Genomic DNA, 20920 nt, shown 5'->3' on the forward strand with positions numbered 1-20920 from the left:
CTGAAGAGATCGGTTTTCAGAGATCACCTAAAAGTGAGCAGAGTAGGCGATAGTCTGATAGATTGGGTTAGAGAGTTCCAGAGGATGGGGGAGGCTCTGGAGAAGTCCTGGAGATGATCATGGGAGGAGGAGACAAGGGAGCTGATGTAATTTGGGGCGGAGTTATAAATGGTTTTATATGTTATTAATGTTTTGAATTTTATCCATTAGGCAATGGGAAGCCAGTGGAGGGATTGGCAGAGAGGGGTGGAGGACACTGAATAGGGGCCAGTGAAGGGATTGGCAGAGAGGGGTGGAGGACACTGAATGGAGGCCAGTGGAGGGATTGGCAGAGAGGGGTGGAGGACACTGAGTGGAGGCCAGTGGAGGGATTGGCAGAGAGGGATGGAGGACACTGAGTGGAGGACAGTGGAGGGATTGGCAGAGGGGGGTGGAGGACACTGAGTGGAGGCCAGTGGAGGGATTGGCAGAGAGGGGTGGAGGACACTGAGAGGAGGTCAGTGGAGGGATTGGCAGAGAGGGGTGGAGGACACTGAATGGAGGCCAGTGGAGGAATTGGCAGAGAGGGGTGGAGGACACTGAGTGGAGGCCAGTGGAGGGATTGGCAGAGAGGGATGGAGGACACTGAGTGGAGGCCAGTGGAGGGATTGGCAGAGAGGGGTGGAGGACACTGAGTGGAGGCCAGTGGAGGGATTGGCAGAGAGGGGTGGAGGACACTGAGAGGAGGTCAGTGAAGGGATTGGCAGAGAGGGGTGGAGGACACTGAGTGGAGGCCAGTGGAGGGATTGGCAGAGGGGTGGAGGACACTGAGAGGAGGTCAGTGGAGGGATTGGCAGAGAGGGGTGGAGGACACTGAATGGAGGCCAGTGGAGGGATTGGCAGAGAGGGGTGGAGGACACTGAGTGGAGGCCAGTGGAGGGATTGGCAGAGGGGTGGAGGACACTGAGAGGAGGTCAGTGGAGGGATTGGCAGAGAGGGGTGGAGGACACTGAATGGAGGCCAGTGGAGGGATTGGCAGAGAGGGGTGGCAGATACAGAACGGTTAGTAAGGTGGATGAGTCTGGCAGCAATATTTATGATATATATAAAGAAAATGCAGCGCTGTGTGATGTTACTATATTGCGGGCAGATATAAATAATAAATGAAACCAAAGCAAATAAATAAATAAATCACAGTCCAGTAATGGTGCTCGCTGATTCCCAGTGTCACAGAAAATTCTCTTGAGAGGAGGAATTTTCCACTTCACACACTTCTGTAAGGATTTCTGTGACCTGCTGGACCTCCATTTCGCCACACGAGGGCGCTTCATCTCTACTATCTTCAGCTCCTGCCCATTACCAGACCAGAAAAGAGAGGGGAATCTCCATGATATCATATACACATGCGTATTATTAATACGTTTCTGGTTAGTGCGCATTTCTAACTTTTGCACTGGGAATCAGCGAGCACCATTACTGGACTGTGATTTATTTATTTATTTATTCATTTGCTTTGGTTTCATTTAATATTTATATCTGCCCGCAATATAGTAACATCACACAGCGCTGCATTTTCTTTATATATATATTTTTGGGACTTTTATGTGTTTTCCTTGAATGTTCAGCTGCTGACCATTGGAGCGCTCACTGTATTTTTTATACTCTCAATATTTATGATAGACTGAAGAGGGGATAGCCTGCGATGAGATCGACCAATGAGGAGGGAGTTACAATAGTCAAGACGAGCGATAACCAGGGAATGAATAAGTTGTTTAGTGATTTCCGTGGTTAGGAACGGCCGTATCATGGAGATGTTGCGGAAGTTGGAGAAGTTGCGGAGGTAGGAGTCTACAAGATTTGGACAGCGATTGGATTTGAGGCTGAAAGGACAGATGGGAGTCTAGGATTACACCTAGTACCCTGGTATGAGGGGAGGAACTGATGATTGTATTATTGGTCTTGATGGAGAAGTCGGGGGAGGGGGCACGGGCTGGAGGGAATACTAAGAGCTCCATTTTGGAAAGATTGAGTTTGAGAAAGTGGAGTGACATCCATGCCAAAATGTCACTTAGTAGGTTAGTAAAGTGAGAGGAGACTGAAGGGGCGAGGTGAGGAGGAGACTGAAGGGGTGAGGTGAGGAAGAGACTGAAGGGGCGAGGTGAGGAGGAGACTGAAGGGGCGAGGTGAGGAGGAGACTGAAGGGGTGAGGTGAGGAGGAGACTGAAGGGGTGAGGTGAGGAGTAGAAAGATAGATTTGTGTGTCATCAGCATAGAGATGTAGATGGAGATGAGAAGGGGTCCAAGGACAGAACCTTGAGGGACCCCTACAGAAAGAGGGAGTAGAGAGGAGGAGCCAGAGTTATAGGTAAAGCTGAAGGAGCGCTGCGATAGGTAGGAGAACCAGGAGAGAGCAGAGTCTCGGAGGCCAGGAAGAGGAGGGGATGGTCAACAGTATCAAAAGCCGCAGTGAGATCAAGTAGTAAGAGTATGGAGTAGTGGCCATTGGTTGGGATGAGTACGGAGTAGTGGCCATTGGTTGGGATGAGTACGGAGTAGTGGCCATTGGTTGGGATGAGTACGGAGTAGTGGCCATTGTTTGGGATGAATATGCAGTATAGGCCATTGGTTGGGATGAGTACGGAGTAGTGGCCATTGGTTGCGATTAGTATGGCATAGTTGCCATTGGTTGGGATGAGTATGGAGTAGTGGCCATTGGTTGGGATCAGTATGGAGTAGTGGTCATTGGTTGGGATGAGTATGGAGTAGTGGTCATTGGTTGGGATGAGTACGAAGTAGTGGCCATTGGTTGGGATGAATACGGAGTAGTGGCCATTGGTTGGGATGAGTACGGAGTAGTGACCATTGGTTGGGATGAGTACGGAGTAGTGACCATTGGTTGGGATGAGTATGGAGTAGTGGCCATTGGTTGGGATGAGTACGGAGTAGTGACCATTGGTTGGGATGAGTATGGAGTAGTGGTCATTGGTTGGGATGAGTACGAAGTAGTGGCCATTGGTTGGGATGAATACGGAGTAGTGGCCATTGGTTGGGATGAGTATGGAGTAGTGGCCATTGGTTGGGATTAGTACGGAGTAGTGACCATTGGTTGGGATGAGTATGGAGTAGTGGCCATTGGTTGGGATGAGTACGGAGTAGTGACCATTGGTTGGGATGAGTATGGAGTAGTAGCCATTGGTTGGGATGAGTACGGAGTAGTGACCATTGGTTGGGATGAGTATGGAGTAGTGGCCATTGGTTGGGATGAGTACGGAGTAGTGACCATTGGTTGGGATGAGTATGGAGTAGTGGCCATTGGTTGGGATTAGTACGGAGTAGTGGCCATTGGTTGGGATTAGTACGGAGTAGTGACCATTGGTTGGGATGAGTATGGAGTAGTGGCCATTGGTTGGGATGAGTACAGAGTAGTGGCCATTGGTTGGGATGAGTACGGAGTAGTGACCATTGGTTGGGATGAGTATGGAGTAGTGGCCATTGGTTGGGATGAGTACGGAGTAGCGGCCATTGGTTGGGATGAGTACGGAGTAGTGGCCATTGGTTGGGATGAGTACGGAGTAGTGACCATTGGTTGGGATGAGTACGGAGTAGTGGTCATTGGTTGGGATGAGTATGGAGTAGTGGCCATTGGTTGGGATTAGTACGGAGTAGTGACCATTGGTTGGGATGAGTATGGAGTAGTGGCCATTGGTTGGGATGAGTATGGAGTAGTGACCATTGGTTGGGATGAGTATGGAGTAGTGGCCATTGGTTGGGATGAGTACGGAGTAGTGACCATTGGTTGGGATGAGTATGGAGTAGTGGCCATTGGTTGGGATGAGTACGGAGTAGTGACCATTGGTTGGGATGAGTATGGAGTAGTGGCCATTGGTTGGGATTAGTACGGAGTAGTGGCCATTGGTTGGGATTAGTACGGAGTAGTGACCATTGGTTGGGATGCGTATGGAGTAGTGGCCATTGGTTGGGATGAGTACAGAGTAGTGGCCATTGGTTGGGATGAGTACGGAGTAGTGACCATTGGTTGGGATGAGTATGGAGTAGTGGCCATTGGTTGGGATGAGTACGGAGTAGCGGCCATTGGTTGGGATGAGTACGGAGTAGTGGCCATTGGTTGGGATGAGTACGGAGTAGTGACCATTGGTTGGGATGAGTACGGAGTAGTGGTCATTGGTTGGGATGAGTATGGAGTAGTGGCCATTGGTTGGGATTAGTACGGAGTAGTGACCATTGGTTGGGATGAGTATGGAGTAGTGGCCATTGGTTGGGATGAGTACGGAGTAGTGACCATTGGTTGGGATGAGTATGGAGTAGTAGCCATTGGTTGGGATGAGTACGGAGTAGTGACCATTGGTTGGGATGAGTATGGAGTAGTGGCCATTGGTTGGGATGAGTACGGAGTAGTGACCATTGGTTGGGATGAGTATGGAGTAGTGGCCATTGGTTGGGATTAGTACGGAGTAGTGGCCATTGGTTGGGATTAGTACGGAGTAGTGACCATTGGTTGGGATGAGTATGGAGTAGTGGCCATTGGTTGGGATGAGTACGGAGTAGTGGCCATTGGTTGGGATGAGTACGGAGTAGTGGCCATTGGTTGGGATGAGTACGGAGTAGTGGCCATTGGTTGGGATGAGTACGGAGTAGCGGCCATTGGTTGGGATGAGTACGGAGTAGTGGCCATTGGTTGGGATGAGTACGGAGTAGTGGCCATTGGTTGGGATGAGTACGGAGTAGTGGCCATTGGTTGGGATGAGTACGGAGGAGTGGCCATTGGTTGGGATGAGTACGGAGTAGTGGCCATTGGTTGGGATGAGTACGGAGGAGTGGCCATTGGTTGGGATGAGTACGGAGTAGTGACCATTGGTTGGGATGAGTATGGAGTAGTGGCCATTGGTTGGGATTAGTACGGAGTAGTGGCCATTGGTTGGGATTAGTACGGAGTAGTGACCATTGGTTGGGATGAGTACAGAGTAGCGGCCATTGGTTGGGATGAGTACGGAGTAGTGGCCATTGGTTGGGATGAGTACGGAGTAGTGGCCATTGGTTGGGATGAGTACGGAGTAGTGGCCATTGGTTGGGATGAGTACGGAGTAGTGGCCATTGGTTGGGATGAGTACGGAGGAGTGGCCATTGGTTTTAGCAGTTAGTAGATCATTAGTGAGGTTTAGTAGGGCGGTGTCAGTGGAGTGTAGTGAGCGAAAGCCAGACTGTAAAGGGTCAAGAAGGTTGTTGTCAGTGAGGTAGGAGCTTATTTATTTATTTAAAGTATACATTTATAAACAGACCTCTAGGTATTTTGAGATGATTGATAGGTTCGATCATATTGTCTGATTCTAGACAATGTATGGCGGCCATATCACTGCCACAGACGAACAGACAAGAAAACTATACTAAGCAAAGTCTCAGAAGAACAGAAAATGCTGTGTTAACACACACTGCGTTGGATATGTCATTTTTTCCCCCCCAAAGCTTGTTTTTGATTCACAAAACACAATGGGCTCAATTTACGAAGTGATATCTCCCGCTTTAAGAACTGCGGTAAATTACCTCATAGCGTTTTTTAAAAGGTTTTTTTGCCATTCACAAAAAAATGCTACTAAAATAGCGCATGATCTATTTAATGAAGTGATGTGGTTTTTTTAGTAGTGAAAGCTAGCGGTCTTGTATTGTCAGTGGTAGTAAGCATCCTTAACAATCAGTGAATAACCGGTTGTTAAGGAGTCAGCGGCCAACAAACATTAAATATCATGGTTGTTAAGGAGCAGACGGCCGCTGCATCCTTAACAACCGTGACTCATCTGCTGTCAGCAGGCTTCCCCACTGACAGAATAATGTAAACCAAATAATATAAAAATGTTTTTTACAAAATAGCGTGGCGGTATCCTCCTCAATCTATTTGAGGCCCTTCAGGTCTGGTATGGATTTTGAGGGGATTTTACGTCAATTTTTTTTTTATGTAAATGGCAAGGGGGGTCCCCCCAAAATCCTAATTAAAAAATTCATGGTTGTTAAGCAGCAAGCAGCTGCTATGCCCTTAACAACCATGACTCATCTGCTGTCAGCGGGGTTCCCTGATGAGTCATAGTTGTTAAGGGCACTGTGACTGCCTGCTCCTTAACAACCATTTTGTTTACTGGTTGCTATGGACTATCATGTGCCTGGACCACTGCTTATATATTTATTTTTCTTTTGTGAACCGTTATGCGGTCTTTACCGAGCGTTTTTGGATTTTGAGGTAAATACCGCACAGCAGAATAGTGAATTGACATTTTCTGCATCGCATGCGATGTCACCTCCTCTTCACTCCCCCTCTGTTGGGGTCCCCCAAGGTTCTGTCCTCGGGCCCCTTCTCTTCTCCATCTACACCTCCTCCCTTGGTCAACTGATACACTCTCACGGCTTCAACTATCACCTCTACGCTGACGACACACAAATCTATCTCTCTACCCCTCGCCTCACCCCTTCAGTCTCCGCCCCCCCACCTCACCCCCTCGGTCTCCGCCCGAATCACTAGCCTACTGAACGACATGTCAGACTGGATGTCACTCCACTTCCTCAAATTAAACTTTGCTAAAACTGAGCTCCTAGTTTTCCCCCCAGCCCCCTCCCCAACCTCTCCATCACGACCAACAACACCACCATCAGCCCCACCCTGCAAGCCAAAGTAGTAGGTGTCATTCTAGACTCCAATCTGTCTTTCCAGCCCCAGATCCAATCTTGACAAACTCATGCAGACTCCGTGTCAGGGATCCTACAGCGGTAGCCTCTAGCGCTCCACAGACCGGATTCCCCCAAGGCGCGGAATCTTAGTCCCTACCTGCTTGTTCACCAGGGCCCCTGATGGTGGGGATGGACTTGGAGCAAGCCGAGACCAGGTCGCGGCCCCTGGGTTCACCCAGCTGCGGTAGAAGCACCGTTGGAGGTGTATAGCAGGTGAGAGTCTGATGTGAGGAGGTCACAAGAGCAGCGTCAGGCAGGCCGGGTCGGTAACGGAGGTGGCGGCGTGGTACAAAATCAGCAGGCAGAGGAATAAACAGGTCACAAGCCGGGTTCGGTAACAGGAGATCAGAACGTGCGGGGTTAAGCAGGAGAATGGTCAGACAACCAGGGATCAGAACAGGAGATAGACAGCAAATCAGGGTCAGGCAGGGTCAGCAACAAGACAATCTACTTAACAGGAACTTCAGGAAACAGGTAAGACCATACGGCACTTGAGCATTGCAAGAGCTAGGTTTAAATAGCCCACCCGACTCCTGACAGGTGCTCCTGGGTACTAGTGCCTGCCCTGCACCATCATTGGTGACAGGCGCGCCTGGGTCCTAGTGCCTGCCTGCCCGTATGTTTTGTCAGGATTCTACGCATGTGCAGATTCGATCGCCGTGGCGATCTTCCCATTCCCTGACACTTCACCTCCGCAACATCTCCAAAATACGTCCGTTCCTAACCCCAGACACTATTAAGCAACTCATCCACTCCCTCATCATATCACGAGTTGACTACTGCAACTCCCTCCTCACTGGCCTGCCTCGCCACAGGCTATCCCCTCTTCAGTTGATCCTGAATTCTGCAGCCAGACTTATCCACCTTACTAACCGCTCCGTTTCCACCACCCCTCTCTGCCAATCCCTCCACTGGCTTCCGATTGCCCAACGCATAAAATTTAAAATATTAACATTGACGTACAAAGCTGTCCACCATACTGCCCCGAACTACATCACTGATCTGATATCTATCTACCACCCAAAACACACTCTCCGCTCCTCACAAGACCTCCTACTCTCTAGTTCCCTGGTCTCCTCCTCCCAAGCCCGACTCCAGGACTTCTCCAGGGCTTCCCCCATCCTCTGGAACTCACTACCACAAGCCATCAGACTATCACCTCCTCACCTTTAGGCACACCCTGAAAACCGATCTCTTCAGAGAAGCCTACCCCGCCCTCACCTAACTGCTGATCTCCTCCGCTCTTCCCACCACTTCATCCCCCACAGCTATTTCCTCCTGTACCACCATCCCCTCCCTCCTAGATTGTAATCTCCAAGGAGCAGGGCCCTCGATCCCCTCGTGTATTGTATTGTTATTGTTACTCTGCTGTCTTGTGTACTGTCTCCCATTATAATGTACAGCGCTGAGCGAACTGTTGGCGCTATAAACAGGTGAAACTCGAAAAATGAGAATATGGTGCAAAAGTTGATTGATTTCAGTGCAGCAACTTAAAAGGTGACACTAATATATGAGACTCATTACATGCAAAGCAAGATAGTTCCAGCCGTGATTTGTCATCATTGTGATGATTATGGCTTACAGCTCATGAAAACCCCAAATCCACAATCTCAGAAAATGAGAATATTCCATGCAATCAATAAAACACGGATTGTACATAGAACAATATCGCACCTCTGAAAAGTAGAAGCTGCATATGTACTCAGGACTTGGTTTGGGCCCCTTTTGCAGCAATTACTGCCTCAATGCGGCGTGGCATGGAAGCTATCAGCCTGTGGCACTGCTGAGGTGTTATGGAAGACCAGGATGCTTCAATAGCGGCCTTCATCTCTTCTGAATTGTTCGGTCTCATGTCTCTCATCTTTCTCTTGGCAATGCCCCATAGATTCTCTATGGGGTTCAGGTCAGGCGAGTTTGCTGGCCAATCAAGCACAGTAATCCCACGGTCATTGAACCAGGTTTTGGTGCTTTTGGCAGTGTAGGCGGAGCCAAGTCCTGCTGGAAAATGAAGTCAGCATCCCCATAAAGCTGGTCTGCGGAAGGAAGCATGAAGTGCTCCAAAATCTCCTGGTAGACGGCTGCGTCGACCCTGGACTTAATGAAGCACAGTGGGCCAACACCAGTAGATGACATGGCTCCCCAAATCAACACAGACTGTGGAAACTTCACACTGGACTTCAAGCATCTTGCAGTGTGTGCCTCTCCATTCTTCCTCCATACTCGGGGTCCTTGGGCCTCTCCATTCTTCCTCCATACTCGGGGTCCTTGTGCCTCTCCATTCTTCCTCCATACTTGGGGTCCTTGGGCCTCTCCATTCTTCCTCCATACTCGGGGCCCTTGGGCCTCTCCATTCTTCCTCCATACTCAGGGTCCTTGGGCCTCTCCATTCTTCCTCCATACTCGGGGTCCTTGGGCCTCTCCATTCTTCCTCCATACTCGGGGTCCTTGGGCCTCTCCATTCTTCCTCCATACTCGGGGTCCTTGGGCCTCTCCATTCCCTTCCTCCATACTCGGGGTCCTTGGGCCTCTCCATTCTCTTCCTCCATACTCGGGGTCCTTGGGCCTCTCCATTCTTCCTCCATACTCAGGGTCCTTGGGCCTCTCCATTCTCTTCCTCCATACTCTGGGTCCTTGGGCCTCTCCATTCTTCCTCCATACTCGGGGTCCTTGGGCCCCTCCATTATTCCTCCATTCTCGGGGTCCTTGGGCCTCTCCATTCTTCCTCCATACTTGGGGTCCTTGGGCCCTTCCATTCTTCCTCCATTCTCAGGGTCCTTGGGCCTCTCCCTTCTTCCTCCATACTTGGGGTCCTTGGGCCCCTCCATTCTTCCTCCATTCTCAGGGTCCTTGGGCCTCTCCCTTCTTCCTCCATACTTGGGGTCCTTGGTTTCCAAATGACATGCAAAAGTTGCTCTCGTCAGACCACTGAGCAGCAGACCAGGTCTGTTTTTCTTTAGCCCAGGTAAGACACTTCTGATGTTGTTTGTTGTTCAGGAGCGGCTTGACAAGAGGAATACGACATTTGAAGCCCATGTCCAGGATCTGCCTGTGTGTGGTGGCTCTTGATGCACTGACTCCAGCCTCAGTCCACTACTTGTAAAAATCCCCAACACTTTTGAATGGTCTTTTCCTGACAATCCTCTCCAGGCTGCGCTCATCCCTGCTGCTTGTGCACCTTTTTCTTCCACACTTTTCCCTCCCACATAACTTTCTATTAATGTGCTTTGATACAGCACTTTGGGAACATCCAACTTCTTCTGCAATGACCTTTTGAGGCTTTCCCTCCTTATGGAGGGTGTCAGTGATGGTGTCAGGTCAGCAGTCTTTCCCATGATTGTGATTCCTACTGAACCAGACTGAGAGACCATTGAAAGGCTCAGGAACCCTTTGCAGGTGTTATGGCTGAATGAGCTGATTAGAGTGGGACACTTTGAGCCGAGATTATTCCACCTTTTCACAATATTCTCATTTTCTGAGATTGTGGATTTGGGGTTTTCATGAGCTGTAAGCCATAATCATCACAATAATGACAAATCACGGCTTGAACTATCTTGCTTTGCATGGAATGAGTCTATCTCAGCAATGGGCAAACTACGGCCCGGCGGACCTTTTAATCCGGCCCGTGGAGCGTGATACTGTCAGGATGGCTGTCAGGATGTGTAGGCGGGGCAGCGTGACGAACATGAGGGGAGCTAGGCTCCTCTCACAGTCCGCCCTGAAGACCGGAACGGCGCGGGAACACGGCGAGAGGAATGCGCGGAGCAAAGGTAAGTAAATTGACACAGGGGGGACTTGGGGACTTAATATGGGGGATGAATTACTATAGGGGGGATGAATTACTATGGGGGATGAATTACTATATGGGGGATGAATTACTATAGGGGGGGATGAATTACTATATGGGGGATTAATTGCTATATGGGGGATTAATTACTATGGGGGATGAATTACTATGGGGGATGAATTACTATAGGGGGGATGAATTACTATATGGGGGATGAATTACTATGGGGGATGAATTACTATATGGGGGATGAATTACTATATGGGGGATGAATTACTATGTGGGGGGTTAATTACTATGGGGGATGAATTACAATAGGGGGGATGAATTACTATATGGGGGATGAATTACTATATGTGGGATTAATTGCTATGGGGGATGAATTACTATATGGGGGATTAATTACTATATGGGGGATGAATTACTACGGGGGATGAATTACTATATGGGGGATGAATTACTATGGGGGATGAATTACTATATGGGGGATTAATTACTATATGGGGGATGAATTACTATATGGGGGATGAATTACTATGGGGGATTAATTACTATATGGGGGATGAATTACTATAGGGGGGATGAATTACTATGGGGGATGAATTACTATATGGGGGATGAATTACTATATGGGGGATGAATTACTATATGGGGATGAATTACTATATGGGGATGAATTACTATATGGGGGATGAATTACTATGGGGGATGAATTACTATATGGGGGATGAATTACTATATGGGGATGAATTACTATATGGGGATGAATTACTATATGGGGGATGAATTACTATGGGGGATGAATTACTATATGGGGGATTAATTACTATACTTACTATGGATGACACATACACATCATTCATCTACTCTTGGTCCGGCCCCCGGGTCCAATAGATGAACCCATTGCGGCCCTCAAGTCAAAAAGTTTGCCCACCCCTGGTCTATCTCATATATTAGTTTCACCTTTTAAGTTGCTGCACTGAAATAAATGCACCATATTCTAATTTTCCGAGTTTCACCTGTAAATACTGTATAATAATAATAATAATAATAATAAGTCAAGATCAAGAATAATGTGTCCGATCACTGCGTGCGATCTGCAAGTGAATGGAGCCTAATGTATAGAAGCTGTAAAGAATTTGCCACATCTTTTTACATCCTGTAAACACAACTAGTAGAATGTGTTACTTTTAGTTTCATGTTTCCTCTCAGTATATATCACACAGGAAGGACTGTAGCGGTTGCAGATGCTCAGAAGACGAGCCGGGGGTTGCTGACACCAGATCGATACTTTTGTTTTCCTGCAGAGATGGGCATGCTAAATGCACTCAGACATTTCGCCTTGTCTCATGCCAGTCTTCTGGCAACTACAGTCCTGGCTCTTCTACTGCTAATGCTGGAGAAATTGGTGGAAACCGATTTCAAATGTCCAGAAGGCTATTATCTGGCCATCTGCTACACGTTGGTCTTTGTCATTGTACCGGCTGTGATTCTACTTATGCTTGGATGCAAGTTTAGTTGTTTGAACAATACTAGTTGTACTTGCTACACCTGCGTTCAAGTTTTAACAGCTCCTTTTTTATGGATCGTCATTGTATTAATTGATGGAAAATACTTAGACTGTTTTGTGACGGCAACGGGAGGAGGAAATGCAGATCCCAGTACAGCGGCAATAACCCAGGTATGAGTTATTTATTTATTTATAATCTTAATGTGCCTGTAAACCCAGCAATGAACAATGAGTTACTCTTGTTTGGTGAAGTAACACTGTAACCCCCCCCCCTACACTCCCCATTGCTTGAAAGCCGTGATCTTCTTCCACTTATGGCTTTCCAGATGGATCACAGCAATTCCGTCAATGTCGCTGTGTGCCAGCAATTGACCAATCAGAATTGCTCTGGTCTTTGGGACGTTAGGGGAAAAAGGGGCAAGGGGGGGATATGGAGGGTGGAAATGGTCAGGTCAGTTGGGGTTGGGGAGAAATGGGTGGGGAGGTTGGGGGAAATAGGCAGGGCAGTTGGGGGGAAATTGGAAGGGTGGTTGGGTTTGGGGGAAATGGGCAGAGCAGTTGGGGGGAAATTGGCAGGATGGTTGGGGTTGGGTTTGGGGGAAATGGGCAGGGAGGTTGAGGTTGGGGAGAAATGGGCGGGGAGGTTGAGGTTGGGGTGGGAGGAAATAGACAGAGCAGTTGGGGTTGAGTTGGGGGGAAAAGGGAAGGATGGTTGGGGTTGGGTTTGGGGGAAATGGGCAGAGCAGTTGGGGAGAAATTGGCAGGACGGTTGGGGTTGGGGGAAATGGGCAGGGAGGTTGAGGTTGGGGAGAAATGGGCGGGGAGGTTGAGGTTGGGGTGGGAGGAAATAGACAGAGCAGTTGGGGTTGAGTTGGGGGGAAATTGGCAGGACGGTTGGGGTTGGGTTTGGGGGAAATGGGCAGAGCAGTTGGGGGGAAATTGGCAGGATGGTTGGGGTTGGGTTTGGGGGAAATGGGCAGGGAGGTTGAGGTTGGGGAGAAATGGGCGGGGAGGTTGAGGTTGGGGTGGGAGGAAATAGACAGAGCAGTTGGGGTTGAGTTGGGGGGAAATGGGAAGGATGGTTGGGGTTGGGTTTGGGGGAAATGGGAAGAGCAGTTGGGGAGGGTGATTTGGGTTGGGGTGCGGTGGGAGGGGTAAAGGAAGTCAGATCACCGCAACTGCTCATCTGATCAGACATTTGATTAACAATGGAGGCTGGAGGCGTGCGCCATCATTACTAATAGATGAAAGAAATGGTGGTATCCAGAAGCTTTGATTTCTAGAGGCTTAGGGATTGCATTTGGCCATTTACTTGACTCCCTTTTTGGGAGTCAACTTTTTCTATACATGGTAGTTGGTGACATTCAAAACATGTCAGAAAAAGGATTTCTTTAGAGTATAAGGAAATTGTGAACATCCACTTGATCTCTGGAAGGTTTTACCCCCTTTCTCGACACAACACATTTTTTGATATTTAGCACTGGGCTAATTTAACTGATAATTGCGCGGTCTGTAAAAAAAATCAAATTTCATCAAATTTATGCCAAAATGTATTTTGCTACATGTCTTTGACACAAAAAAACTCCCAATAAGCATGTATTGATTGGTTATAGTGCCTACGAAATATGGGATATATACTGGAATGTGTTTTTTTATTTTTATTTTATGCTACTAATGGCGATGATCAGCGACTTATGATGGGACTGCGATGGTGCGGCATATAGTGAATGCGGGGTCCGGGGAGAGCGGATATAGTGAATGTGGGCTCCGGGGAGAGCGGATATAGTGAATGCGGGGTCCGGGGAGAGCGGATATAGTGAATGCGGGGTCCGGGGAGAGCGGATATAGTGAATGCGGGGTCCGGGGAGAGCGGATATAGTGAATGCGGGGTCCGGGGAGAGCGGATATAGTGAATGCGGGGTCCGGGGAGAGCGGATATAGTGAATGCGGGGTCCGGGGAGAGCGGATATAGTGAATGCGGGGTCCGGGGAGAGCGGATATAGTGAATGCGGGGTCCGGGGAGAGCGGATATAGTGAATGCGGGGTCCGGGGAGAGCGGATATAGTGAATGCGGGGTCCGGGGAGAGCGGATATAGTGAATGCGGGGTCCGGGGAGAGCGGATATAGTGAATGCGGGGTCCGGGGAGATCGGATATAGTGAATGCGGGGTCCGGGGAGACCAGATATAGTGAATGCGGGGCCCGGGGAGAGCGGATATAGTGAATGCGGGGTCCGGGGAGAGCGGATATAGTGAATGCGGGGTCCGGGGAGAGCGGATATAGTGAATGCGGGGTCCGGGGAGAGCGGATGTAGTGAATGCGGGGTCCGGGGAGAGCGGATATAGTGAATGCGGGGTCCGGGGAGAGCGGATATAGTGAATGCGGGGTCCGGGGAGACCGGATATAGTGAATGCGGGGTCCTGAGAGAGCGGATGTAGTGAATGTGGGGTCCGGGGAGAGCGGATATAGTGAATGGGGGGTCCGGGGAGAGCGGATATAGTGAATGCGGGGTCCGGGGAGAGCGGATACAGTGAATGCGGGGTCCGGGGAGAGCAGATATAGTGAATGCGGGGTCCGGGGAGACCAGATATAGTGAATGCGGGGCCCGGGGAGAGCGGATATAGTGAATGCGGGGTCCGGGGAGAGCGGATATAGTGAATGCGGGGTCCGGGGAGAGCGGATATAGTGAATGCGGGGTCCGGGGAGAGCGGATATAGTGAATGCGGGGTCCGGGGAGATCGGATATAGTGAATGCGGGGTCCGGGGAGACCAGATATAGTGAATGCGGGGCCCGGGGAGAGCGGATATAGTGAATGGGGGGTCCGGGGAGAGCGGATATAGTGAATGCGGGGTCTGGGGAGACCGGATATAGTGAATGCGGGGTCCTGAGAGAGCGGATGTAGTGAATGCGGGGTCCGGGGAGAGCGGATATAGTGAATGCGGGGTCCGGGGAGAGCGGATATAGTGAATGCGGGGTCCGGGGAGAGCGGATATAGTCAATGCGGGGTCCGGGGAGAGCGGATATAGTGAATGCGGGGTCCGGGGAGAGCAGATATAGTGAATGCGGGGTCCGGGGAGAGCTGATATAGTGAATGCGGGGTCCTGGGAGAGCGGATATAGTGAATGCGGGGTCCGGGGAGAGCGGATATAGTGAATGCGGGGTCCAGGGAGAGCGGATATAGTGAATGCGGGGTCCGGGGAGAGTGGATATAGTGAATGCGGGGTCCGGGGAGAGCAGATACAGTGAATGCGGGGTCCGGGGAGAGCGGATATAGTGAAAGCGGGGTCCGGGGAGAGTGGATACAGTGAATGCGGGGTCCGGGGAGAGTGGATATAGTGAATGCGGGGTCCGGGGAGAGCGGATGTAGTGAATGTGGGCTCCGGGGAGAGCGGATACAGTGAATGCGGGGTCCGGGGAGAGCGGATATAGTGAATGCAAAGTGTATGTTTTCTTGTGGGCTGCCATACGTTTGGAAAGATGCGAACAAATGGTAACACAAGTGCAAAGTGCATTGCCACACATTTTCTAAACGCACGGGTTCAGTCTGAATCAGGTGGTCATTTCAACAAGAGGAGGATCAGAGAAGACAGGATCAAACAGCCTTTTTATACAAAGCAGAGGATTAACCCCTCAGGTTCCTCAGTGAGTATACCCAGCATGCTTTACTGCATCTACAGACTGATTGGACTGTGGGGGGTTTAGGAACACTTTAAGCTCGCATTACCATTTATTTGCATCTGCTCCTTTCTGAACAAACTCTTTGCTGCGCATTTCAAAGACTCGCATTACCATTTAGGCGGCAATCGTATCTGTTCATTTACATATATGCAGCGCTGTACCCAACGGAAATTTATATAGTTTATATAAATAGAGCTTTCTTTTGATCACCAATGGAGTTTTTATTTGTTGCGATATAAATGAAAAAAGACTGAAAGTTAACAAAAAACATTATTTTCTACTTTCTGCTATTAAAAAAAATCTAATTTCTTCATGAATTTCAGCCTAAATGTATTCTGCTACATGTTGTTGATAGAAAAAAAACCAATAAGTGTATATTGATTGGTTTTAAGTAAATGTTATATAGTCTACATATGGCGGAATATGTACTGGAATTATTTTGTTTTTTTATATATATATATACAGTGGGGATGGAAAGTTTGGGCACCCCAGCTAAAAATGTGTATTAATGTGCATAAAGAAGCCAAGGAAAGATGGAAAAATCTCCAAAAGGCATCAAATTACAGATTAGACATTCTTATAATATGTCAACAAAAGTTAGATTTTATTTCCATCATTTACACTTTCAAAATAACAGAAAGAAAAAAAATGGCGTCAGCTAAAGTTTGGGCCCCCTGCAGAGTTAATATCTTGTACTGCCCCCTTTGGCAAGTATCACAGCTTGTAAACGCTTTTTGTAGCCAGCCAAGAGTCTTTCAATTCTTGTTTGAGGTATCTTTGCCCATTCTTCCTTACAAAAGTCTTCCAGTTCTTTGAGATTTCTGGGCTGTCTGTCACGCACTGCTCTTTTAAGGTCTATCCATAGATTTTCAATGATGTTGAGGTCAGGAGATTGTGAAGGCCATGGCAAAACCTTCAGTTTACGCCTCTTGATGTAATCCCCTGTGGATTTCGAGGTGTGTTTAGGATCATTATCCATTTGTAGAAGCCATCCTCTCTTTAACTTCAGCTTTTTCACAGATGACATCAAGTTACCATCCAAAATTTGCTGAAATTTTATTGAATTCATTTTTCCTTCTACTCGTGAGATGTTCCCTGTGCCACTGGCTGCAACACAACCCCAAAGCATGATTGATCCAACCCCATGCTTAACAGTTGGACAGAGGTTCTTTTCATTAAATTCTGTGCCCCTTCTTCTCCAAACATACCTTTGCTCATTCCGGCCAAAAAGTTCAATTTTAACCTCATCGGTCCACAGAACTTGTTTCCAAAATGCATCAGGCTTGTCTATATGTTCATTTGCAAAGTTCAAATGATGATTTTTGTGGTGAGGACGTAGAAGAGGTTTTCTTCTGATGACTCTTCCATGAAGCCCATATTTGTACAAGTATCTCTTTATAGTGGAATAGTGACCACAACTCCAGTGTCTGCCAGATCTTTCTGGAGGGATCATGCAGTCAAACGTGGGTTTTGAATTGTTTTTCTCACAATCCTGCGAGCTGTTCTGTCTGATATTTTTCTTGGTCTTCCAGATCTTGCTTTAACTTCCACTGTTCCTGATGACTGCCATTTCTTAATTACATTCCGAACAGAGGATATTGACATCTGAAAACGCTTTGCTATCTTCTTATAGCCTTCTCCAGCTTTGTGAGCGTCAACTATTTTCAGTTTCAGTTTTCTAGACAACTGCTTAGAAGAACCCATGGTGCTGATTGTTGGGGCAAGGTCAGATGAGTCTGGGCAATTAAAAGCTTTGAGATTGACATCACCTGGTCTTCCCAGACGATGATTGAGAACAATCCATGACACTGGCAGGTCTCAGCTTTGCAGAGGGGGCAGTGCATGCTATAAATTCTGCAGGGGGCCCAAACTTTTGCAGACGCCATTTTTTTGTTTTCTGTTATTTTGAAAGTGTAAATGATGGAAATAAAATCTAACTTTTGTTGACATATTATAAGAATGTCTAATCTGTAATTTGATGCCTTTTGGAGATTTTTCCATCTTTCCTTGGCTTCTTTATGCACATTAATACACATTTTTAGCTGGGGTGCCCAAACTTTCCATCCCCACTGTACAGGTGAAATTGGAAAAATGAGAATCTGGTGCAAAAGTTGATTTATTTCAATGCAGCAACTTAAAAGGTGACACTAATATATGAGACTCATTACATGCAAAGCAAGATAGTTCAAGCCGTGATTTGTCATCATTGTGATGATTATGGCTTACAGCTCATGAAAACCCCAAATCCACAATCTCAGAAAATGAGAATATTGTGAAAAGGTGCAATATTTTCGGTTTGGGTTTTCATGAGCTGTAAGCCATAATCATCACAATGATGACAAATCACGGCTTGAACTATCTTGCTTTGCATGGAATGAGTCTCATATATTAGTGTCACCTTTTAAGTTGCTGCACTGAAATAAATCAACTTTTGCACCAGATTCTCATTTTTCCAGTTTCACCTGTATATAGCACCCTCAATTTACACAGCACTTTACATACATATTGTACATTCACATCAGGCCCCGCCCTGAGGTCCCTAACTCACATTCACACATACACATACTAGGGCCAATTTAGACAGGAGCCAATTAACCTCCCAGCATGTCTTTGGAGTGTGGGAGGAAACTGGAGTACCCGGAGGAAACCCACACAGGCACAGGGAGAACATGCAAACTCCAGGTAGGAGGTGCCATGGTTGGGATTTGAACCAACGACCCGAGTACTGCCAGGTAGAAGTGTTTAACATCTAGGGTAATCAAGGGGTTAAATGTGTGCCTACATTATACAATTTTCTTCCAATTTTCTACTCAATTTCCTTTAGATTTACCTTCAACTATGTAGGGCAAGGGCCGGCCTGATTGGATAGAATTGAAAGTGTTCTTTAGGTTTGACCTCATATTATATGGTTTTTTGGTAAATTTAAAGCAAAATTCTTATGCAAATTGTATAATGTATGGCTGGCCTAAGAGATCTCTCACTCTCATGCCTACAAACAGAGAGATCCTTCCCTCTGTACAGAGTTCTGTGTTCAATGAAACATTAGCCAGGCCTTGCCGACAGACTCTCAATCACAGCAGGTGTCAGCGGAGGGGGGCGCATGCGTGCATCCTAAAGCTGGAAGCAGGGAGCCACTTACCAGTAGGTCACTTTTCCTGCAAAGGCCACACATTTGTAGTCGTACAGCAGAAATACTGCTACAGGGCGGCAGGGATGAGCAAAATCATGTATATATATGTGATTTAGCATCTCTGGGTAGGGGTCGCACGCAAGCCCTGTGCGCACTCTACCTGCGCTGCCATTTGCAGCTTGGGTTGTCAATCACCGGGTCCCAGCTGGTGATTACTCGCCAGCACCCGGTGTTTGCGAAGTATCACCGACAGGGGAGAGACCTGTGTATAAACAACACAGATCTCTCCCCTGTCAGCTCCTACACACTGCTTTGTATGGCTCTGCATAGCAGTATGCTCACAGTGAAACACACTCAGCACACAGTTAACCCTTTGATGGTCCCAGATGTTAACCCCTTCCTGCCCAATGCCATTAGTACAGTGTTAGTGCTTTTTATTAGCACTGATCAGTCAGTTCCCCCCCCCCCCCCCCCAGTGTCAGAATGCTGATCTCTGCCATTACTAGTGAAAAAAAAAAAAAATCCCAGTGTATACACCGCCCTTTGTAAATGTTATAACTTTCATTCAAACCAATTAATTTCCACGTATTGGAATTTTTTCAGCGAAGACACAAAGCAGAATACATTTTGGCTGAAATTTATGAAGAAATTTGATTTTTAAAATTTTTTTACTGGACGTGTTTAATAGCAAAAAGTCCAAAATATAGTTTTTGTCAGGAGTGGACTTGCCAGTAATGGTGGGACTCACCTGCCTTGTGGGCTGCAGTACCAGGGCTGGCCAGCGGGTTCTCTCAGTAATCAGAGACTCAACCCTGCAGTCAGCCAAACACCTGAAGCTGATTACGGAGGTGCATTTAAGGGATGGCCAGACCTGCAGTCTGGGCCTTGGTGTGTGTTTTTCTATGGGCCCCTGTATCTTGTTACCTGCATACCTGTTCCTGTTCCTGTTCCTGTTCCTGTTCCTGCCTGACTGACTCGTTGCTGACCCTGCCGGATCCTGACCTCTGCTGACTTCTCCTGTTTGATCTCTGGCTTGTGACCCCGACCATTCTCTGCCTGACCCCCTGTACCTACCTGCCCGTTAGTTGCTGTACCCTGCTCGTGACCTGACTACTCTCTGCCTGCTCCTCCTGTTCCTACCTGCCCGATTGTTATTGACCCGGCCTGCCTGACGACGCTTGCATTGTATGTCTTGTTATCTGTGGGTGGTTTGGTTCGTTTGCACTGTGTTTTATGTTTTAGTATTGCACTGCGTTTATGTTTGTATTGTTAGTATTAATAAATTATATTGTTTATAAACATATCTGAAGCCTGCGTTTCCCTGCGTCAGTTCACATACCTCTGGTCATACCCGGAACCCTGACAGTTTTTTTCTCAAAATTGTTGGTCTTTTTATGTTTATAGCACAAAACATAAAAACCTCACAGGGGATCAAATACCACTGAAAGAAAGCTCCATTTGTGGGGAAAAAAGGACGTAAGTTTCATTTGGGCGCAGCGTTGCATGACCGCGCAATTGTCAGTTAACCTCTTGCCGACCGCGCATAGCCGAATGACGGCTTCACCGCGGCCGGCCAGTTCTGGGTGGACGTCATATGACGTCCTCCCAGAACGCGCTCTCCTGGGGCGCGCACCCGGCGATCTCCGTGATCGCTGTGTCCTACGGACACAGCTGATCACGTGATGTGGTAAAAGGCCAATCACAGCGGCCTTTTACCACGTGATCAGCGGTGTCCAATGACACGCTGATCACAGGGAAATGCAAGTGCCGGTTCTTGGCTGCACTTTCCTCACGCTGTCAGATCGTGAGGAAAGTACTGCCGAGAACCGGCAGTTGTCAGAGCGGGGATCGGCACCGATCATCAGGGCACTGATGATCAGTGCCCTGATGATCGGTGCCCAGCAGTGACACCCGCAAGTTCCGCCCAGCAGTGCATTCACTAGCTCCGCCCACCTGTGCCCAGCAGTGCACCCACCTGTGCCACTCTGCAGTGCCACCTACCTGTGGCCACCCACCAGTGCCACCCACCTGTGCCCACCAGTGCCACCCACCTGTGCCCACCCACCAGTGCTGCCCACCAGTGCCACCCACCAGTGCTGCCCACCAG

The sequence above is a fragment of the Staurois parvus genome, unplaced genomic scaffold (assembly GCF_062004578.1).
Source record: "Staurois parvus isolate SC_StPar_1 unplaced genomic scaffold, SC_StPar_1.0 ptg001381l, whole genome shotgun sequence".
Taxonomy (NCBI): domain Eukaryota; kingdom Metazoa; phylum Chordata; class Amphibia; order Anura; family Ranidae; genus Staurois; species Staurois parvus.